We start from the raw sequence: 23,327 nt of genomic DNA on the forward strand, positions 1-23,327 counted from the left end.
TACTTTCTGGTGGCGAAGAAGGGTCGAGAGGGCGTTTTCAGGCCAATTCTGGACCTACGGCTGCTGAACAAATACATAAGGAAGCAGAAGTTCAGGATGCTAGCGCTTCACCAGATTTTCCCTCAACTACATCAGGGAGACTGGATGTGCTCCATCGACCTGCAGGATGCGTATTTTCACATCCCAATAGCTCCCAAACATCGAAAATTCCTGCGCTTCCGAGTAGCGTTTCAGCATTACCAGTTCAGAGTTCTACCATTTGGCCTGAAATCTGCCCCACGAGTTTTCTCGAAATGTATGGCAGTGGTAGCGGCGCATCTTCGAAAACAAAGGGTATTCATATATCCATACCTAGACGACTGGCTACTGAAGGCTTCTTCTCCGGAGCAGGTGAGAAGCCATCGGGACATTGTGCTCGGAGTTTGCGAATCTCTAGGTCTTCAGGTCAATTACCAAAAGTCAACCTTGATTCCAACACAGAATCTTCACTACCTGGGAGCTATCATAAACACAGAACTCCAAAAAGTGTATCCTTCGGTGGAACGACTATCCTTAATAGACAGGAAGTGTCAGGACCTGTTGAGAGCCAACGCACCTACGGCACGTCAGGTGACATCGCTGCTGGGCTCCATGGCATCATGCATTTTTATTGTCCCAAATGTCAGACTCCACATGAGGCCCCTCCAAGAGGCATTGGAGACCAACTGGAGCCAAAGGACAGGTCGCTGGGAGGACAGAGTGCGGCTACCGGCGGTAGCACTTCAGTCATTGAGATGGTGGATGCACAGACCTCACCTGTCAGTGGGTGCTCCGTTTCACCAGGTACTTCCATCCGACACCCTAGTAACGGATGCGTTTCTTCAGGGATGGGGGGCTCATCTGGGTCCCCTTCAAGCGCAGGGCCTGTGGTCAGACAAGGAAAAGCAGTACCACATCAATCTGCTAGAACTCAGAGCGGTCCATCTGGCTCTCAAGTCTTTCATACCACTAATTCAGGGGAAAACTCTCTTAATACAAACGGACAATACAACCACGATGTATTACTTGAACAAACAAGGGGGAACGAGATCCCTATCACGAGAGTCCCAAGCGATATGGCATTGGCTCCTGGCCAGAGGAATGTCAATTACAGCGGTTCACCTGCCAGGTCAGCAGAACGTGGAAGCAGATTTTCTGAGCAGACACCTAGAGGACGCTCACGATTGGGTCCTACACGGCGAAGTCGCAGAATACATCTTCGCGCAATGGGGTCGGCCTCAACTGGATCTTTTCGCAGACGAAGTAAACAAGAAATGCCCAGACTTCGCATCCAGGTTCTACCGTCCGGGATCTCGAGGGAATGCCCTGTTGATCGACTGGTCAGGGATATTTCTCTACGCTTTTCCGCCGATTCCCCTCATTCCGGCAGTGATCAGCAAACTTTACAGATCCAGGACCAGAATGATTCTTATAGCGCCACAATGGCCCCGTCAATTCTGGTACACAGATCTCCTCAACCTGTCGGAAAAACCTCACAGGAGGCTGCCGTGCAGACCGGATCTTCTGAGCAGAATGGAGGGCAGAATTCTACATCCCAACCTACCCTCTCTGAGCTTAACAGCATGGCTCCTGAATTCCTGCAGTATGGGCACCTAGGGCTCTCACAGGAGTGCATGAATATCTTGAAAGAGTCCAAACGGCCTTCCACGCGGCGTTCTTACGCTTTTAAGTGGAAGAGATTCTACATATGGTGCTGTCAGCAAGGTCACAATCCCATACGGGCTCAGGAGGATGTCATACTGTCCTATTTGCTTCATCTAGCAAAGTCCGGTCTGCAGGTATCATCTATTAAGGTACATTTGTCTGCTATTACAGCCTATCGCAAATCACCTTCTCAGGAATCCTTCTTTACGAAACCTGTAGTCAAGGATTTCTTAGAAGGTTTGAAAAAAGTTTTTCCGCCCATTCGGAGACCTTCTCCTCCATGGGAACTGAACATAGTCTTGGCAAAACTTATGGGCCCTCCTTTTGAACCTATACATAAGGCCTCTTTACAACACCTTACGTGGAAGACGGCTTTTCTAGTGGCCATTACTTCAGCGAGGAGGGTCAGAGAAATCCAGGCCTTGTCTTCCAAAGAACCGTACACGGTTTTTCATGACAATAGAGTGGTTCTACAAACTCACCCATCTTTCCTTCCGAAGGTGGTGTCAGAATTCCATATCAATCAGACTATGGCCCTGATTCTCACCCTGGCGGTAATTACCGCTAGGGCGGAGGTCGGCGGTAGCACCGCCAACAGGCTGGCGGTGCTCCGCCGGGCATTCTGACCGCGGCGGTACAGCCGCGGCCAGAAGCGGAAAGCCGGCGGGGTACCGCCGACTTTCCGCTGCCCGTCTGAATCCTCCATGGCGGCGGAGCGCGCTCCGCCGCCATGGGGATTCAGACACCCCCTACCGCCATCCTGTTCATGGCGGCTCTCCCGCCATGAACAGGATGGCGGTAGGGGGTGCCGCGGGGCCCCTGGGGGCCCCGCAAAGTATTTCAGTGTCTGCTTTGCAGACACTGAAATACGCGACGGGTGCAACTGCACCCGTCGCACCTTCCCACTCCGCCGGCTCAATTCTGAGCCGGCATCCTAGTGGGAAGGTTGATTTGCCCTGGGCTGGCGGGCGGCCTTTTGGCGGCCGCCCGCCAGCCGAGGGCAAATGTCAGAATCACCGCCGCGGTCTTTCGACCGCGGTGCGGTGTTCTGATGGCGGTACCTTGGCGGACGGCCTCCGCCGTCTGCCAAGGTCAGAATGACCGCCTATATCTTTACCGACTTTCTTTCCCAATCCGGAGACTCCGGCAGAGAAAGCATTGCACTCCTTAGACTTGAAAAGAGTGCTGAAATGTTATCTGGATAAGACAAAATCGATTAGACACTCTAACCGCTTGTTTGTAAACTATGGTCATTTGAGGACAGGAGAGGCAGCATCTAAACGAACAATATCAAGATGGATAGTTTCTTGTATTGTTAATACTTACCAGCTAGCTAATAAACAATTACTTGCGAGGCCTAAAGCGCATTCCACAAGGGGAAAAGCGGCTGCTGCTGCCCTCCTTAACAATGTTCCGATATCTGAGATTTGTAAGGCTGCTACATGGAAGTCTGTGCATACGTTTACTAGACATTACTGTTTAGACTCTGATGCAAGAGCGGATGCCCAAGTGGGACAGGCCTCTCTAAGAAATCTATTTGCGTAATACCTATCTATTCATGCACTTCTATCGGACAGTCCGCTGGATTTAGGGATGGGCTTGCTAATCTATTCAATGTTTATGACTATTGATGAGGATCCCCTGGAAGAGAAGGATAAGTTACTTACCTGTAAATCCTAGTTCTCTTCCAGGGGTATCCTCATCAAAGTCATAAACAACCCACCCTCCTCCCCGGACGCACGTCTCCTAGAAGTGCAGGACAGACTGTATTTTGAATCAGTTACACAAATTGTCACCGTAAAAAGAACTGACCTAACTGTGAACCAACTGTCACCTTTCTTTCACCCCTGAGGCATGGTGGGATACTGGAGGTGCTCAGGGTCTTAAAGGCATGGTGCCAAAGTTTTTATGGTTCTCCTGTGTTAACCTGCATGCAGCCTATTGGCTAAGAATGCTTCATTGTTTTTCAATGCAGTTTTTTCTCTTTTTCTCTAGAGTTTGCTGCTGCTTACTTCCCTAAGCCTAGTTTTAGGGGCTTGGGTAGATATTTATTCTCTATTGTAGTTTTATAATAAAAAAAAAAAAACATCTATATAGAAATAAAACATTTTAGCCTGTTTTTAACATTATAGCCTGCATTGCTGTTTTTTACACATGTGTAATATGTGTGTATTTTATATATGCTCCGGGGTCCCCGCACGGGGGCGGGAATATTCAATGTTTATGACTATTGATGAGGATCCCCTGGAAGAGACCTAGGATTTACAGGTAAGTAACTTATCCATCCTCCACGGTTCCACCGGACAAGGAGAGTAGACACCTGGACTCTCTGGGGAGGAAGATGTGTGGCACGGCGGCTTCCATGATGAGGGTTTCCAGTGCCTCCGCACTCCTAGGCAGATACGACCGGTCACTCTGGGACTCGCTGAGCAGGTTCACAGAAAAGCTGCCTAGAGAGGACAGGCAGGATTTTCAGGAGATCCTTCAGGAGGGAAGTCTGGTCTCCAATCAGGTCATCAGTGCGGCAGCAGATGATGCAGACTTAGCAGCACATGGTTACGCGCATGGGGTTTGTGCGAGAAGGTCTTCCTGGCTAAGAATCACAGGATTGAAGCAGGAAGCGCAGCAGCGTATCCTAAACCTTCCATTTTACAGAAACTCGCTTTTTGGAACCCACACAGATGGGGAGATGGCACGTATGAAGGCGGAGGTGGACACCTTGAGTGCAGTGGGCCTCGAGAAAAGGAAAGACTTCAGGCGAAGATATAGGCCTTACGACAGGCGCCCGTTCCAACAGAGGGTTCAAACCCCTCATTGGTCCCAGAGGCCACAACAGAAACAAGGGCGTCCACTATTCCAGTCTCGTAAAGCCACAAGAGACCGAGGGTCAAGCAGACCTCAGCAGTCTACCCCCAAAGCTCCTGCAAAACAATGAGGATTTGCTTCCCTTAACACCGTGCACCACTCCGGTTGGGGGAAGTATCACAGTGTTCATTCACGAGTGGTGTGGCATAACAAAAGACAAATAGGTGCTGAACATTGTAGAGAATGGGTACTCTCTTCTTTTCCGACAACCTCCTCCTCACTTGCCACCAACCAAATGCAATCCGGCTCACATGAGCTTATTACGCAAAGAGGCTCACGCTCTTTTACAGAAAAAAGCAATAGAAAAGGTTCCAGTCGCACACAGAGGGAAAGGGGTGTACTCCTGCTATTTTCTGGTAGCAAAGAAAGGTCGAGAAGGAGTTTTCAGACCGATTCTAGACTTGAGGCTACTGAACAAGTACATAAAGAAGCAAAAGTTCAGGATGCTGGCTCTCCACCAGATTTTCCCTCAACTGCATCAAGGAGACTGGATGTGCTCCATAGACCTGCAAGATGCGTATTTTCATATCCCGATCATTCCCAAACATCGGAAATTCCTACGATTCCTGATAGCCTCCCATCACTATCAGTTCAAGGTGCTTCCGTTCGGCTTAAAATCTGCCCCTCACGTTTTCTCCAAATCTGTAGCAACGGTAGCAGTGCATTTAAGGAAGCAGAAAATCTTCATTTATCCATACCTAGACGACTGGCTACTGAAAGCCTCCTCTCCGGAGCAGGCAAAAAACCATCTGGACATTGTGCTCAGTGTTTTCAGATCTCTAGGTCTACAAGTCAACTACCAAAAGTCCACCCTCATCCCAACACAAACCCTCCACTACCTGGGAGCAATACTGAATACAGAGCTCGAAAGAGTGTATCCTTCGGAGGAACGACTGTTATCAATAAGGAGGAAGTGTCAAGACCTTCTGCGTTCCCACGCACCTACGGCCCGTCAGGTGACATCTCTGTTGGGCTCCATGGCCTCTTGCATTTTAACTGTCCCGAATGCCAGATTGCATATGAGGCCTCTTCAAGAGGCTCTTGAGAACAACTGGAACCAGCACACAGGCCACTGGGAGGACAGAATGCTTCTTCCGATAGGAGCACGACAATCATTACGATGGTGGATGCACAGACATCACCTGTCAGTAGGAGTTCCTTTTCATCAGCCAATCCCGTCCGACACTCTGGTAACGGATGCGTCGCTTCAGGGATGGGGAGTTCATCTGGGTTCCCTTCAAGCTCTCAGGGCCTGTGGTCCAACAAAGAAAGAGCGTACCACATCAACCTGCTGGAGCTCAGAGCAGTTCATCTGGCTCTCAAGTCTTTTGCTCCACCGATTCAGGGGAAATCTCTCCTAGTACAAACGGACAATACGACGACAATGTATTATCTGAACAAACAAGGAGGAACGAGATCCCTGCCCCTATCTCGGGAGTCTCAGGCCATTTGGCATTGGCTCTTAGCGAGGGGAATGTCTCTTACAGCAATTCACCTACCAGGACAGCAAAACGTTGAGGCGGACTTCCTAAGCAGAACCCTCGAGGACGCCCACGATTGGGTTCTTCACAACGAGGTCGTCGAAGACATCTTCGTTCAATGGGGTCGGCCTCAGTTAGATCTCTTCGCAGACGAGGAAAACAAGAAATGCCCAGACTTCGCGTCCAGGTTCTACCGTGCGGGGTCTCGAGGGAATGCCCTGTTGATCGACTGGTCAGGGATATTTCTCTATGCCTTTCCACCGATTCCCCTCATACAAGCTGTGATAAACAAACTCTACAGATACAGCACCAGAATGATTCTCACAGCCCCGCAATGGCCTCGTCAGTTCTGGTACACGGATCTCCTCAACCTATCAGAACAATCGCATAGGAGGCTGCTGTGCAGACCGGATCTCCTTTGCAGGCTGGGAGGCAGGATACTTCACCCCAACCTTCCCTCTCTGAGCTTGACGGCATGGCTCCTGAATTCCTGCAGTATGGGCGTCTAGGGCTCTCGCAGGCGTGCATGAACATCTTAAGGGAGTCCAGACGACCTTCCACGTGGCGTTCTTACGCGTTCAAGGGGAAGAGGTTCTACATATGGTATCGTCAGCAAGGTCAGAATCCTATACTGGCTCAGGAGGAGGTCATACTGTCTTACCTGCTCCATGTGGCGAAATCGGGTCTGCAGGTGTCATCTATTAAGGTACATTTATCTGCCATTACAGCCTATCGTAAGTCACCTTCTCAGGAATCCTTTTTTACAAGACCAGTAGTCAAGGATTTCTTAGAAGGTTTGAAGCAGGTTTTTCCACCCATTCGAAAACCCTCTCCTCCATGGGAACTAAATATAGTATTATCTAGACTCATGGGCCCTCCTTTCGAACCTATTCACAAAGCTTCTTTGCAACACCTTACGTGGAAGACTGCTTTTCTCGTAGCCATTACTTCAGCGAGGAGGGTCAGTGAAATTCAGGCTTTGTCCTCCAAGGAACTGTACACGGTTTTCCATGAAAATAGAGTGGTTCTATGAACTCATCCATCATTCTTACCGAAGGTGGTGTCGGATTTTCACATTAATCAGACTATTTCACTACCAACTTTTTTCCCCAATCCGGATACTCCGGCGGAGAAAGCTTTGCACTCTCTGGATTTGAAAAGAGTGCTAAAATTTTACTTGGATAAGACCAAATTCATTAGACGATCTCACCACCTATTTGTAAATTATGGTCATATGAGAACAGGCGATGCATCCTCAAAACGAACCATATCTAGATGGATAGTTTCATGTATTGTTACTGCATATCAATGGGCTAACAGTTATTGGCTAGGCCTAAGGCTCATTCGACAAGAGGAAAAGCGGCTACTGCTGCCCTCCTTAATAATGTTCCAATCTCTGAAATCTGTAAGGCTGCTACCTGGAAGTCTGTACATACATTTACTAGGCATTACTGTTTGGGGTCAGATGCCAGAGCAGACGCTCAAGTTGGGCAAGCGTCTCTGAGAAATTTGTTTGCATAGTGTATATCTTTTCCTGCACTTCTATTAGACAGTCTGCAGAGATAAGGGATGGGCTTGCTAATCTATTCAATGTTTATGACTATTGATGAGGATGTTTATGACTATTGATGAGGATCCCCTGGAAAAGAAGGATACGTTACTTACCTGTAAATCCTAGTTCTCTTTCAGGGGTATCCTCATCAAAGTCATAAACAACCCACCCTCCTCCCCGGACGTAAGTCTCCTAGAGGTGCAGGACAGACTATCTCTCTAATCCAGTAGTTCCTAACCTGTGGTCCAGGGACCTCTGGGGGCCCGTGAAGCCTTCTCAGGGGTCCGCGACTTCTTAGAAAATTAACAAATATTGACGAATTAGGTCCCCAGCTTCCAGTAATGACTCAGGCGGGGGTCCCCGGATTTCAATGATGATTCAGTGGGGGTCCCTGGGTTCCACTTATGTTAAAGTGGGGGTCCACAGAAATCAAAAGGTTGGGAACCACTGCTCTAATCGCTTGGATACGTTGTCACGTATAAAAGAACTGACCTAACTGTGAACCACCTGTCACCTCTCCTTCACCCCTGAGGCGTGGTGGGATACTGGAGGTGCTCAGGGTCTTAAAGGCACGGTGCCAGAATGTTATGGTTCTCCTGTGTTAACCTGCATGTAGCCTTTCGGCTAATAATGCTCCATTGTTTTCAATGTAGTTTTTTCTCTTTTTTCACTGATTTTGCTACTGCTTCTTTCCCTGGGCCCAGTTATGGGGCTTTGGAAAGTTTCTTCTCTTATTGTAATTTTGAAAGGGACTGTTTAAAAAAAAAAAAAAAAAACTTCATAAAAATAAAGCATTTTAGCCTGTTTATGAATATAGTCTGCATTGCTGTTGTACACATGTATACATGAGTTTGGTATGAAAATTGTCTACTAAAAATGCTATATATATTTTTCGTGCATATTTCATACTTGTACATGTGTGTATTTTATGTATGCTCCGGAGTCCCCGCACGGGGCGGGAATATTCAGTGTTTATGACTTTGATGAGGATACCCCTGGAAGAGAACTGGGATTTACAGGTAAGTAACTTATCCTTCTTGTTTTCTTGGTGCAGCTGAAGTCTTGCCGACCTCAGTGGATGCACAGCAGTGGAAATGTTGCAGTTTGCTGACAGGAGTTGCAGAAACATTGGTACAAGGAGAGGTTCTCAGGCATTGCAAACTTTTTCGGTTCCTGTGAAGTCCAGCAGTGGTTCAGAAGATGTCTTTGGAGAGAGGTCCTGGTGGAGACTTGCACAACGAATCTTGGGACCCATCTGCAAGGGAGTCCCTAAATTGCCCAAAAAGGGGCTTGGTCACCCTCCTATCAGAGGGGTCACTGACGTCAGCTGTTTAACCTGACCAGTCATATGCTTCAAGGGGGCTCTGCCCATCTTGTTTTCAAGATGGCAGAATCATGTGGCCACCTGGAGGAGCTCTGGGCAGCACCCATGGGGAGGTGATGGACAGGGTGGTGGTCACTCTCCTTTCCTTTGTCCAGTATTGCACCGGAGCAGGGACTGAGTGTCACTGAACTGGTGCAAACCGGATTATGCAAGGAAGGCACCAAATGTGGCCTTCAAAGCAGTCTAATGGCGTGTGGATGCTACCCCTTCCCCAGCCCAGTAACACCTATTTCCAAGGAAGAGGAGATTGTGTCCCCTCACCCACAGGAAATGCTTTGTTCCGTCTTCCCCTGCTTGAGTTGGTCAAGTAGCAGATGGGCAGAATCATGTTTGTGGGGCTGCAGCAGCGTGGGCAGCCAGCAGACCCTGGATGACTGGCTGGAGTAGGACTGGGGGATCATCTAAGGAACCCCAAGAGTGCATGGAGTCATGCCGTCAATACTGACATCAGTTTTGGGGTATGATCCCAACATGTTTGATACCAAACATGCCCAGGTTCGGAGTTACCATTATGTAGCTGGACCACAGGTAGTGGCCAGTGCATAGCTATAATGGCTATCCAGCACTTACAAAGTCCAGGGAGTTGGAACTGGAGTTTGTAGCGGGACCTCTGCTGATGCAGGGGTGTCCACACACACAGGGACCTGCACCGTGCCCTTTGGGCTGAAAGGGCCTTCCATAGGGGTGACTTATAGTGGTCCGGTGTAGTGACCTGTAGTGAAAGGGTGCATGCACATTTTCACACAGGCTGCAAATGGCAGGCCTGCAGACACAGTTTGCAATGGCTCCCTTGAGTGGCATAATATATGCTGCAGCCGGTGGGGAACCTCTGGTGTCCCATGCTCTGGGTACCTAAGTACCATGTACTAGGGGCTTACAGGGGTACACCAGTATGCCAATTGTGGGGTGTAAGAAGTATCGAAGCAACTACATTTGGGGTAGAGAGCACAATTACTGGGTTCCTGGTTAGCAGGATCCCAGTGAAAACACTCTGAGCACACTGACATCAGGCTAAAAGTGGGGATAACCAGGGAAGAAAGAGGGGACTTTCCTACAGAACATTGACTTGACAGTCTTTTTTGGTCTGCCACAAATTGGCGATAACACTGCCAAGATCTAAATCAGACCTATAGACTCTAAATCACATTTTGTGACAGTAAATGGAAAATAAGCAGGGCAGCTTGAAACCCCAATAATTGTCAGCTATCAAGTAGCCAGTCGGGCTGTGCGAGAAGGAGGAGCTTTAGAAGAGTTCTGCTTGTGACCAGCACTGGGGACCAAGGCCTGCTAGTCACCCAGATGGGTGATGGGACATCACCAAGGAATCCAAGACAGCCTGCCCTGGAGCACCAACTCCTGCCTGTTTGTCAAGACCAGGAAGAGGAGAGTGTTGGACGGTGCGAGGTCCAGTGGGGAATCCTATAGAGTAGGATCTCTTTCTGAGATGTGAGACGGCTGCTGCGCTGATCGGTTTACTTCCCATGTGTGCGGGGGGGGTAGTCGGTGACACGTATGCCAGAGGAGGGCTGCCTTAAAGTGAGCCGTGGACATTGCTGTGTGGAATGGGTAATCGCCTATGTGCAGTGAGGAGTCAGAGACCCCATATGCCCTACTGTGAAGTGAACAGTGATCTTCGCTGTGGAAATCAGGCTGGTGCCTGTGTGCAGCGAGGGACCTGCAACCCGTAGGCCAAGTGGGACCCTGTGGATGAACGGCCGTTTGGAGTGGGCTGTAGCCCTTGTGTTTTGGTGGGCCTGTGACGATGTATGCCAGGAGAGGCTTTCGTGATGGAATCTTCAGTGTTGATTTGGGCGGAGTCCGTGTGCCAGAGGGAGTCACCATGACAGGCAAGAAGAGTGACCTGGTCAGGATCATTAAAGGAAGAGTGATGCCACCTTGGGAACCCCCATGTTCCTACATCAGTCTAAAAGGTCAGCATCAGGACCTTGGCACTTCTTCCCCCTCACCATCGAATGGACCAAAGACCATCTGTGCCAGGAGGAGCCGCAAATAACCTCTAGTTTCAGCGGGTGTATGACAGCATTGAGGAACTCAAGGACAGCTGAATGTAACCCACCTGGCTGCGTACAGTGAACTCACCTGGACCAACCTTTGCCGCTCCAGTACCTGCGGAGTGGGCATGCTCATGAACTCTATCTGCGCTGATTCTGCCAGTGCGGGTAAGACTGATTTGGCCTGTTGGCTCCATGTGTAAGTTGCTTGCTAGATAAAAGTTTGATGCTGGAATATTTGTGACTTTAATACAGAGTTGAAATAGACTCTCGAAACTCTGACATACTAGTGGGGCTTACCCTGGATGTTGCCTACAATGAATGGGAAATAACCGGTTTAGCTCGAGCAATGAGGCATGAGACACAGGGAAGTGCCTACAAACACTAGAACCCTGACCTCAGGAGGACTGTATACTTGTTTGTGAATATTGTTTTTTTCCTATGTTAATAGCTGTAAAATAAAAATTCCTCTCTTTTTTCATAAAAGTACGTAATTGGCTGGACAGTAGAGTTGTAAGCCTGTGTTCTCCATCCTTTTAATGACATCCATATTGATTTAGCATTCTGTTTCTTTTTCTCTTGTGACAGGAAACCGTCGTTCACGACAGTCGCTAACTCTACTAATTTATCAGTCTACCATCCAGTACATATCATGGTTCATTGATTCCTATAATTTAGTAACAATTCCTGCACAAAAACAGCACCCACAGCGTCTTGAGCCTTCTTGTTGCACAGGCTGTGCCAGAGTACCTTTCAAACACATTCCAGTTTTTTCAAGTAGCTTGTCGGAGCCTCAGCCTTATTCTGCTTGCAGGCAGATTTTTTTCAGTTTTTACTGGCATATTCCTTTGCTGAATTCAGTCTCAGTCATTGCCAGATCCACTATTATCCATGGCACTTTCTCCCTCACCTGGGCATACTCTTCGTCAAAATGGCATAACATCAAACACTAAAAAAGGGATTAGCTAAATGCTTGCAAGTAGTCTAACCACTGGCAATTACCTGGTGGAGCAATCCAACCTACTGTTTTTTTTTCTTACCATGCTACCTCAGTTGACATGATTGTGTTACGATACGGAGAGAACCTGGCTTGGCAGCTTTGGCTGGCCTTTTCCTATCAGAGCAGTACCAAGACTGATTTGCATATGGCTGGCTCTAATTTAAGGTTGTCTATGAAGTATATTTATAGGCACTGGTGTCTGATTTATAGGCAATGGTGTATTATTTTCGTTTTTTTCTTTACTCCTGTCATTGACTTCATATGTGTATAATGGAATCTGTAGTGCCCAGTAGCAGCTCGCGGCAAGCAGAGGGGGTGGAGCGGCGTGCGGGAGGATAAATAAAAATTAAATTACATTTTTTCAAAATACACTTACGTCCATTGTTGCTGCAGCGCCGCTCCTCTGTCCCTTGTTGCTCCATGCTGCAGGCACAGGCTCCCATCCTTCCCTGGGGCCAATACTGGCGCTACTCAAAGCAGCGTCCGGTTTGGCTGGGAGCGCCCAGCCAGGGCGCACCAAGGCATACTGGGAGCCTTTGCAGACTCTCCAGCCCAGCAACTGTGTTGCTAGGCTGGAGAGAGCCTACTGCGCATGTGTGTTTGGCCAGCCCGAGACAGCCGGCCAAACACACATGCCCTCTGAGGGGCAGTGCTCTGCTCTCCTCTTCACTGCTCGTCACCCCCGTGGCCCTGCCCCTTTTACCAAAAAAAACAATAAACACAATTTACTATTGTTTTTTGGTAAAAGGTTTGCAGCTGGTAATAGGTTTGCAGCTGCCGCTGCTAGCAGGAGAGCAATGCTCCTCCGCCATAATGGAGGATCTACTCCTGGTAGTGCCTCCTCTTATCTCTCTTTGAAATCCTACGGAACCATCCATTGTGTTTTGAGGGATGCCTTTGAAATCAACTGTGAAGCCGTAAGCGTGGAAGAGTTTGTTCTAGAATGTGATCTAGCACTGTCATACATAGTCTTGGGTTGAAAAGCAGGAAAATTCGAAAGCAGTTCCTGGTATCAAGTAGAGGTATGTGTAATGATGAATGGGATGTTGTGTGTATGAGTGAGAAGAAGACTACATTAAAACGATGGGAACAAAATTATGCAAAAAAGACAGAGCTCTGGGTGGTTCCAAAGTTTAGTTGGAGAGCAGTTCCAGTAAGGAGCACCCTACAACACCAGCAACACTCTAGATGTGCTCACCTCAAATCTTTTGCCATTTATACAGCAACATTTTTAAGCATAGGAACAGTGCCATCTTCGCCGAGCCCTAAAATGGCAAGTCTTTCACCACTTAAGGCACAGTATTACAGCTTTGGATTGATATTATACCATCCAAGCCAACCTGGAAGGAGCAAAAGCAACCTGTGACATGTTTGTTGCTATCATTATAGCTCATCAGAGAGATGTAGCCTTATCCAGACACAAGATCACCAAGTGTAAGTCCAAACAAAACCCTTTTGCCATTTGTACAGCAAAATTTTTAAAGTAGGATTGGCAAGTGCCATCCCCGATGAGCTGTAAAATGACAAAAGTCTTTCACCACTCTAGGCACAGTATTACAGCTTTGGAAATATATATATACTACTAGTTATAGTTAAGACCACTTTTTTCCATACACAGAGCATTTTTTGGTTTTGCCAAAAACCTTGGTGCCATTTGATGAATCTTCGCAAAATTTTCAAAACTAATACAACACTTACTTTAGCTGGTGTCTTGAAAGTTTTGGTGTGATCCGTCAAGCGGAGGCCGAGAAAAAGGGGGTTCCCAAAGCGCAGAATGGAATTGCACCAAATTTAAAAAGAAGCTATATCTTGGTCTGCAGATTGTGTGTTTTGTGATTTGGTGTAAATGTGTTCAGTAGATTTGGAGTTATTTAAGGTTAGAAAATATAGATATATAGGAATGCAGATCCACATATCAGGGGCTGGCCACAACCTGACAGAAATTTGTTTTGTTTGTCACAACAGCTGGTGGATGGGAAAAACAGTGCAAAAACACATAAGGAAACAGGTATCCTAACTTAATAGGACACTCCGAGGTGACCCTTAGGGACCCCTCATGGACAAACATTTGCCTTTTTTTGTGGCCAGTCTGCGGATTCTCCACAGGGCTCAGCCTGGCTACCCGGTGTAAATCTGCAGTGGATCTGCAGTGGATCCGCGGATCCAGAGAAATATTTAAAAAAACACCCATTGCATGCAACCCTATGCTGCACACAGGCAAAGACTGGGCACAGCTTGGGTTTGGGTGAATGTGGGAGAGTTGGCATGCGGCCAACCCCCACAGCACATGGGCGAAGGAAGTGCGTGGTGCTGGTTAGATTAATGTGCATTTAAAAAACCATATAAATTCACTGAAAAAAAAACAAAGTTTACAGGGACATTACAGTTAAATTGAGCAAAGGAAGGACAGAACAATGCAGAGAGCAGTCTTTCGAAAGGGGCAGAGGGAGAGGAAGAGCAAGGGGAACCGGCATATATAGTGGCGGTCGCCACAAGGTAGCTATTGTCAGGACCATGTTTCCATTGAGAAAAAGTTTTTTGACGTGCATATATCTTTGGCACTGTTTGTCGAATCTTCAGAAAATTTACTGAAAAAAGTGTGCCATGTGATTCTTGTTGTGCACAGAAAGTTTTTGAGTGATCCGTCAAGCGGGGTTTGAGAAAAGGGGGGTGGGGGGGGGGGGGGCAAAAAAGTTACATTTTCCATGTTAATTCCCATAGGACATTTAGGCACAACCATAGCCCTGGACGGAATTCCATAACATTTGGCAGAAGCTAGCTTTCGGTATGCAGATTACACTTTTGCTTATTTGGAGTAAATCTGTCCAGTAGATTTTCAGATATTAAAGAGAAAACAAATTTGTATATCCCTGGCCCCGATAACTTAGTGAAGATTAAGAGCTTGTGCACGGTAAATGTAGAACTCTGACCACCACCTCCCTGGAGCATGTCTCAAAATATATGCGGGGTGGAGGTGGCCTCCCCTGCAGCCCTGGGGACCTCCACTTCCCCAGGGCATGCCTCAAATTGTGTGCGGGGGCCTCATGGCCACCCCGCAGCTCCGGGGAGCACCACCTCCTGGGAGCTATTATAGTTGGAGAGGGGCGCGCTGCTCCATTCGAGGATCCACTGCTGGCCCTGGGGACCGCCGCCCACCAGGGCTGGCTCCTGCTATGTCCTGGTGTGCCCACCCTGGGACATAGCTGTTTGCTGTGGCTTGGCTTCAGCTTTGACAGCTGCAGACAAGCCATCGCAAACACTCAGCTTGCAGTGAGGGAGAGCTGTCAAACAGCTCTCCCTCACTGCGAGCAGAGGTTTCCTTTGCCTCCCTTCCTGCATCTCCATGGGCAAGAGAGAAGCAATTGATCTCATAGAGAGGGAGCGGCTTTAGTCTACATGCTCCCCCCAAGGACGCCAACATTGTCAATGGGTACCTTGGGAGACACCCAGGTCACATGTCTGGGGAATGGGGTACCTGGGGACGAATACGGCCCTGGGGAGGGGTCACAGGTTCACAGGCCTCCCTTCCCACAAAAAATAAATAGGCTGGGCCCCGGGGGATGGGGTCCCTGTGGCCAAACCCTGCGGTCAGTGCAGGGTTGGGTGGTTACAGGCGTTGGTCGCCAGGCCCTGTGGCCAACCCCTGCTGCGCACAGTTAGTCGGTGCCCTGCATGGGGTTGGGTTGTTATAGGGGTTGCCAGCAGAGCCTGGCCGAAGGCCGGTCATGGTGGTGGTTGGATTAACGTACAGTAATGAAAATTACTTTACATTTAAAAAAAAGTAGCATTTCACTGAAAAAAACAAAGGAAATAACATTTTTTTTAAACTTAGAAATTCACTGACAAAACCAAAGGTTACAGGGACGTTATACTTAGGTTCTGAATTTACTTGTACAAAACCATAGAAATTCAGCAATTATAGTTTGAGTTATTTCAAGTAACTATAATTTGCGCCATAAGGTACCTATAGCTCGCGCCCTTGCCATGCACTGCTTATTACCCAGATATTACAGCAGTCATGAGAACTTCTATAAAGTCCTTAAAAGTATGAATGAAACATTAGCAGTCAAAGTTTTGAAGAAAACCCTGTGCATGGAGGGGTTTCATAGCCCAATTTTTTTGGGCCAATTTGCAGGTCCACTGCAACGCACAGATCAACCTTCTGTGTAAATCGGCAATGGATTTGCAGATCTGAAGCCCAGTGGTACAGTAAAAAAAAAAAAACCCTACCCTCCCACACACCATACCTCCACCTTGCACGGCCAAAGGCTGTGCTCAGCGTGGGGTTAGGTGCATACAGGGGTTGGTGGTAGGCCTGGCCACAGGCCCTGTTGCCAACCCTCACAGTGCACAGTGGTTGTGTTAACATATAGTATTCATATATTACTTTATGTCTAAAGAACATAGAAATTCACTGAATAAAAACAAAGATTATAGGGACATTATAGTTAGGGGAAAGATTTACCCATACAAAATCATAGAAATTCAGCAGTTCTAGTCATACCTATAGTTATACTTATCTGAAGAAACTATGGCTCATCTTGGAAAGTAACTTTAGGCCACACGTTATAGTTTCTTAACATAAGTAGACCTATAATTAGAACTATAACTTCAGCATTTCTGTGGTTTTGTGTGGGTAAAACGTGAACCTAACTATAACGTCCCTGTAACATTTGTGTTTTTCCACTGAAAATACATATATATATATATATTTATTTATATTTTATTGATATGTAAGTGCTCCGGGTTCCACACATGGGATGGATTTTTCAGTGCTGATGTTAATGAGGATTCCCCTGGAAGAGAACTAGCATTATTGGTAAACAGGTTTTCTTTGTGAATGTAACGATCTACAGGAAGAAATAAGGTATCAAATGATTAACAGAAGAAGCAGTTTCAATATACAAGAAACATTATGACATGTAAAAGAATCACTTTGCTGAACACCCCTCTTTGTGGGCTGAGTTACCAGCTCCTATAGATCGGTAGAGGAAGATCATTAAAAAGAAAGCCTGAAATTACTGAGAACTCAAAGGTGAAATAAAGACCAAAAGAATCAATCTCTGGTGGACCTGAGGAAAATAACCAGAAATCGCTCTTAAAAAGTAATCGGACTAGCTTCTCCAGAAAAGTAGTGAAAAGAGAGGCCTTCTGCCACTATGCCTCCACTGTCATCTTCTCTGGCGAACAAGTGAGAGATAAGAGTTGTCGATGGTAAGCCTGTCAAACTACCTTGCGGCCAGAGCACAGTTCTCTCTGCAAAATTACACCCAACCACTGGCTAAACCAACATAGAAGAGTGGGTAAACTGAGACATGGGCCTGCGCACTCACCCATCAGGTCAGTTTTACCCTACTGACATAAGTCAAATAAATACCATGAAGAAGTCGTAGGGATTAAAAGTCAAGAAATGAGGCAGACATGCATAACAAACTTCACCACTAAAAATAACTTAATTAAGGATTTTTATATTGCCAATAGTAAAAGAATTACATCCATTAAAAATAGTCAATAATACTTCACCAATTGAAGTACATGTAGTCATCAATATACACAAAAGTTATCCAAAGCATTACTAAGACTCAAAAAAAATCCCAGCTTCTATGCAGATAAATTTTCATAGTTGTCCAAATGTATTCCTCCAAAACATTGCTAAGACTCAAAAACGATTACAGTCTCTGTACAAATATATTTCCATAAACATCCCAATGAATTGTTGTCTTGATAATGTGATGATGCCCAATCTTAGCACTGAAGTAGCCAACACTTGTTTCACTGAATCTCCGCTTCTTCAGGGCAAATCAGAATTTACATACAAACAGATAAATATCTTCACCAATCACCGTTTATAGGTCAGTGCAGACATCATCAAACTCCAGTAAATAATGCATCAAAAAATGCATGTGCATATCCCTCTGGTTACGAATTGAAAATACCAGCTTCAAAGTCACATGATTCACGATGTGGTCCGACAGAAACCTCTGAGTTGAAAACATCCAAACCCACACAGAGCAGCAGAGCTGTTTAAATATCTCTAGGTCAGTCAATCATTCACATCTCAATCAATGCATCAGTTTTTGTAAAGCGTGGCTACTCATCTGTGAGGGTCTCAAGGTGCGGGGGGGATTCATCCGAAGTGCCACGTCTTGAGGTTCTTCCTGAAGATGGTGAGCGATGGGCTTTGTCTGAAATGCAGGGGGAGGTTGTTCCAGCTTGCTGCTGTGAGGTAGGTGAAGGATGTCCTCTGGCGGTGGTTTTTTTAATGCGAGGGATGGTGGCCAGGGCCATCTGGGTGGATTGGAGGGATCTGGCAGGGGTGTGGAAGGAGACACAGTGGTTCAGGTAGGCTGGTCCTGTGTTGTGTTTGGCCTTGTACGTGTGGGTGAGTTTCTTGAAGGTGATTCGTTTATTGACCGGGAGCCAGTGGAGGGTCCTCAGGTGTAAGAGATGTTGTTCTCTGCGTCGGAGGTCCAGGATGAGTCTGGCGGAAGTGTTCTGGATGAGTTGTAGTTTTTTGATGTTTCTAGTGAGGTGCCGGCATAGAGGGCATTGCAGTAGTCGAGCTTGGTTGTGATTAAGGCGTAGGTGACTGTCCTGTGACAGTCTGCTGGGATACATCTGAGTGCTGCCTAAACTACTAGGCATTAAGGGGGTCATTCTGACCCTGGCGGCCGGTGACCGCCAGGGTCACCGACCACGGGAGCACCGCCAACAGGCTGGCGGTGCTCCCTCGAGCATTCTGACCGCGGCGGTTCAGCCGCGGTCAGAAACGGAAAGTCGGCGGTCTCCCGCCGACTTTCCGCTGCTCGGGTGAATCCTCCATGGCTGCGGAGCGCGCTCCACAGCCATGGGGATTCTGACACCCCCTACCGCCATCCTGTGGAGCAGGATGGCGGTATGGGGTGCCGCGGGGCCCCCGTAAGAGGGCCCCACAAAGTATTTCAGTGTCTGCAATGCAGACACTGAAATACGTGACGGGTGCAAACTGCACCCGTCGCACATACCCACTCCGCCGGCTCCATTCGGAGCCGGCTTCCTCGTGGGGAGGGGTTTCCCGCTGGGCTGGCGGGCGGCCTCCTGGCGGTCGCCCGCCAGCCCAGCGGGAAAGCCTGAATGGCCTCCGCGGTCTTTCGACCGCGGAGCGGCCATATGGCGGTTCCCGCGAGGCGGGCGGCGGAATCACGCCCTAAGTCTGAAGAGAACTCTGATCCTGATGATCAATATGATGTAGGCTGTCGTCTTGGCCAGGCCAAGATCAAGTGTCAATACACTGGAAAAGAACACACATATTCTGTTGAGGCATAGCTTGAAACCTTTCATCTCAGCTACCCTCCATAGAATTGAGAAAATAGGGATGTAGGAAAATGCCATTGTTAGCATGTCTCCCCCCCCCCCCCCCTCACACACACACACACACACTTTTTGCCTACGTGTTGATGACAGCTTTGATTGGAAGTGTGCTGGGACCCTGCTAACCACACCCCAGCACCAGTGTTCTTTCCCTAAAACTATATCTTTGTTTCCACAATTGGCATATCCCTGGCATACAGATAGGTTCCTTGTACCAATGGCCCTGTGGCCAGGGAAGGTCCCGAAGGGCTGCAGCATGTATTATGCCACCCTCAGTGACCCCTCACTCAGTGCATGCACACTGCTTTGCAGCTCGCGTGTGCTGGTGGGGAGAAAAGACAAAGTCGACATGGCACTCCCCTCAGAGTGCCATGCCCTCAAACCACTGCCTGTGGCGTAGGTAAGTCACCCCTCTAGTAGGCCTTACAGCCCTAAGGCAAGATGCACTATACCAGCGGTGAGGGCATAGCCGCATGAGCACTATCCCCCTACAGTGTCTAAATCAATTCTTAGACATTGTAAGTGCAGGGTAGCCATACTGCGTATATGGTCTGGGAGTTTATCATTACGAACTCCACAGCACCGTAATGGCTACACTGAATACTGGGAAGTTTGGTATCAAACTTCTCAGCACAATAAACCCACACTGATGCCAGTGTGGGATTTATTGAAAAATGCACACAGAGGGCATCTTAGAGATGTCCCCTGTATGTTAGCCCAACTACTAGTGCAAGGCTGACTGGTCTGTGCCAGTCTGCCACTTCAGACAAGTTTCTGACCACATGGGGTGAGTGCCTTTGTGCACTCTGTGGTCCGAAACAAAGCCTGTCCTGGGTGGAGATGCTTCACACCTCCCCCTGAGGTATACACGTGCCAGTGTCACCATGGTGACAGACAAACTGGTTTCCCCAGGACAGTATTTGGCTGGACAAACATATCCACTCACCAGTGCTGACAATGAAACTAAGGTCCATCCCATGGCAATGGTGACTTTAGAATGGGGAGGGGTTACTGGCCTGAAACAGGTAGTGGTCTCTTCTGCAATCCTAGTAGAATGTTTGCTACGGAATGATTTGGAGTCCTCAGCATGGGCTGAGGTAGAACTCAAAACCCATGCAGGGTATACCTGAACTGGTGTGTGTAAAAACAAGAGCACAGAGCAGAGCACAGGGTAAAAAAGAAGTGTTGTAGCCTGGAATAATGGCCCAACCTTCCAAGAGAAAAGGTAAGAGGACTGGGGCACCAGCCTCCATAGAGCAAAAAAAACAGGACCTCTCTTCCTAGGAAGATGTCCTATCCCCTGAGGAAACTGAGTCCATTGAGCTGGGACCTTAACAGATAGAGCTCTTGGCCCCAGGGAGACCCTCAAAGGAACAGCTGTGCCAGGGACAAAAGACCTATTCCACTCTTGAAGGCACAAGACTGCAAGCTGATGAATAGAAGAAAGGAGATGACAGTGGCTCCCACAGGGTCTATTGGGAGGATAGACTCCTTTACACTGAGGCAAGAGATCCCACACCTGGTGCCACTAGGAGAGTGGTAGTGCCTCAGGTGTTTAGAGAGTTTATCCTCATTTTGGCCCATTACATCCCCCTAGCTGGGCATTTGGGACAATCCAAGACATGGGACAGATTAGTGAAGCATTTCTATTGGCCAATATGACCCAGAAAGTAGGGGAGTTTTGTAGCTCCTGTGTCACCTGTCAAGTAAGTGGCAACACAGGTGGACATCCAAAGGCCCCCCTCATTCCACTTCCAGTGGTGGGGGTCCCCTTTGAAAGGGTTGGTGGACATTGGGGGCCCACTTGAACCTCCCACAGCCTCAGGGAACCAATACTTCTCTCGTAGGGGATTTCCATGTATAGTCATAAGCGTAGAATAATTCCCCGCCCGCCTGCGGGGACCCTGGAGCACTTTTTCCAATATCACTTCTTAAGTGTCCCTGTTTGCCTCCCTTCAGGAAGGCCTGTCAAGACACTTAAGAATGTTCCCATGCAGCCTATAGGACAGGAGTGGTCTTATCCAGATAAAACTTCAATACTCTCTTAACATCTAGGGAATGGAGAGCTCTCTCAGCTGGAGTGGAAGGGTTTTGAAAGAACGTGGGCAGGGCAATCGACTGGTTAATGTGGAAGTCCGATATGACCTTAGGTAGAAACTTCGGATGTGTCCGTAAGACTACTTTAGACGAATGAAATATTGTGTAAGGTTCATGAGCACAGAGGGCCTGGATTTCGCTGACCCTTCGTGACGAAGTGATTGCTACTAGAAAGGCTGTCTTCCAAGTAAGGTGTTGGAGGGATGCCTTGTGTATGGGTTCAAATGGGGCCTGCATTAAACGTGATAGGACCACATTAAGTTCCCATGGTGGTGAGGGGCGTCTAATTGGGGGAAAGACCTTCTTTAACCCTTCTAGAAAATCTTTGATCACTGGGATTCTGAAGAAAGAGGTCTGTGAAGGAGTCTTTCTATAAGCAGTTAATGCTGCTAGATGCACTTTAATGGAGGAAAGCTGGAGGCCCGATTGTGCTAGGTGCAACAAGTAAGGCAGAATAACATCTTCTTTGCAAGATGTAGGATCTATCCCTCTAGAGGAACACCAGATGCAGAATCGTTTCCATTTAAACGAATACGCCGAGCTGATTCACAAGTTAGGAGCAGCCACATTTCTGAGTACCTTTGACTTAACTGCAGGGTACTGGCAAATTATGATGGCACCTGGAGCAAAAGAGAAAACAGCATTCTCAACACCTGATGGCTATCATCAGTTTACTGTTATGCCCTTTGGCTTACGGAATGCCCCGCCACCTTCCAAAGGTTAATGAATCAAGTCCGTGCTGGCTTGGAGTCCTTTGGTGCAGCATATCTAGATGATATTGCTGTCTTTAGCTCCAACTGGCAGGATCACCTGGTCCACCTGGAGAAGGTTTTGCAGGCCCTGCAAGCAGCAGGCCTCTCTATCAAGGCATGTAAATGCCAGATAGGGTAGGAAACAGTTGTATACTTGGGCCACCTTGTAGGTGGAGGCCAAGTGCAAACCTTACAACCCAAGATCCAGACAATTCTGGACTGGGGAGCTCCAAAAACCCAGACTCAAGTCAGGGCATGCATTGGCTTGACTGGATACTACAGGAGGTGTGTAAACGGATATGGATCCTTAGTGACTTTCTTCACAGAACTCGCCTCCAAGAAAATGCCCAAGAAAGTAAACTGGACCATGGACTGTTAAAAGGCCTTTGGCACCCTAAAAGAAGCTATGTGCTCATCACCAGTTCTAAAAGTCCAGATTATTTTAAGCAATTCATTGTGCAGACAGATGCCTCTGAACATGGGATAGGAGCAGTCCTATCCCAGACCAATGATGATGGCCTTGACCAGCCTGTTGCTTTCATTAGCAGGAGTTTACTTCCCAGGGAGCAGCGTTGGAGTGCCATTGAGAGGGAGGCCTTTGCTGTGGTTTGGTCACTGAAAAAGGTTGAGACCGTACTTGTTTGGTACTCACTTTATAGTTCAAACTGACCACAGACCTCTCAGATGGCTCATGCAAATGAAAGGAGAAAACCCTAAACTTTTGAGGTGGTCCATATCCCTACAGGGAATGGACTTTGTAGTGGAACACAGGCTTGGGACTGCTCATGCCAATGCAGATGGCCTTTCCAGGTTCTTCCACTTATAAAATGAAGACTCTCTTGGGAAAGGTTAGTCTCATCCTCTTTCGTTTGGGGGGGGGGGTGGATTGTGTAGGAAAATGCCACTATTGGCATGGTCAAACACCCCCCCACACTTTTTGCCTAATTGTTGAAGCTAGCTTTGATTGGAAGTGTGCTGGGACCATGCTAACCAGGCCCCAGCACCAGTGTTCCTGTACCTTTGTTTCCACAATTGGCACATCCCTGGCACATAGTTAAGTCCCTTGTGAAAGGTACCCTGGTACCAAGGGCCCTGTGGCCAGAGAATGTCCCTAAGGGCTGCAGCATGTATTATGCCACCCTCACAGACCC

General features: G+C 47.8%; 1 protein-coding gene across 3 annotated transcripts in view; it reads left to right on the forward strand.

The window, feature by feature from the left end:
* Positions 1–23,327, forward strand: part of LOC138260940 (uncharacterized) — a 771,875-nt gene that overhangs the window by 10,265 nt on the left and 738,283 nt on the right. The gene's annotated exons all lie outside the window — the stretch shown is intronic.

This window comes from Pleurodeles waltl, chromosome 10 (assembly GCF_031143425.1).
Source record: "Pleurodeles waltl isolate 20211129_DDA chromosome 10, aPleWal1.hap1.20221129, whole genome shotgun sequence".
Classification (NCBI taxonomy): Eukaryota; Metazoa; Chordata; class Amphibia; order Caudata; family Salamandridae; genus Pleurodeles; species Pleurodeles waltl.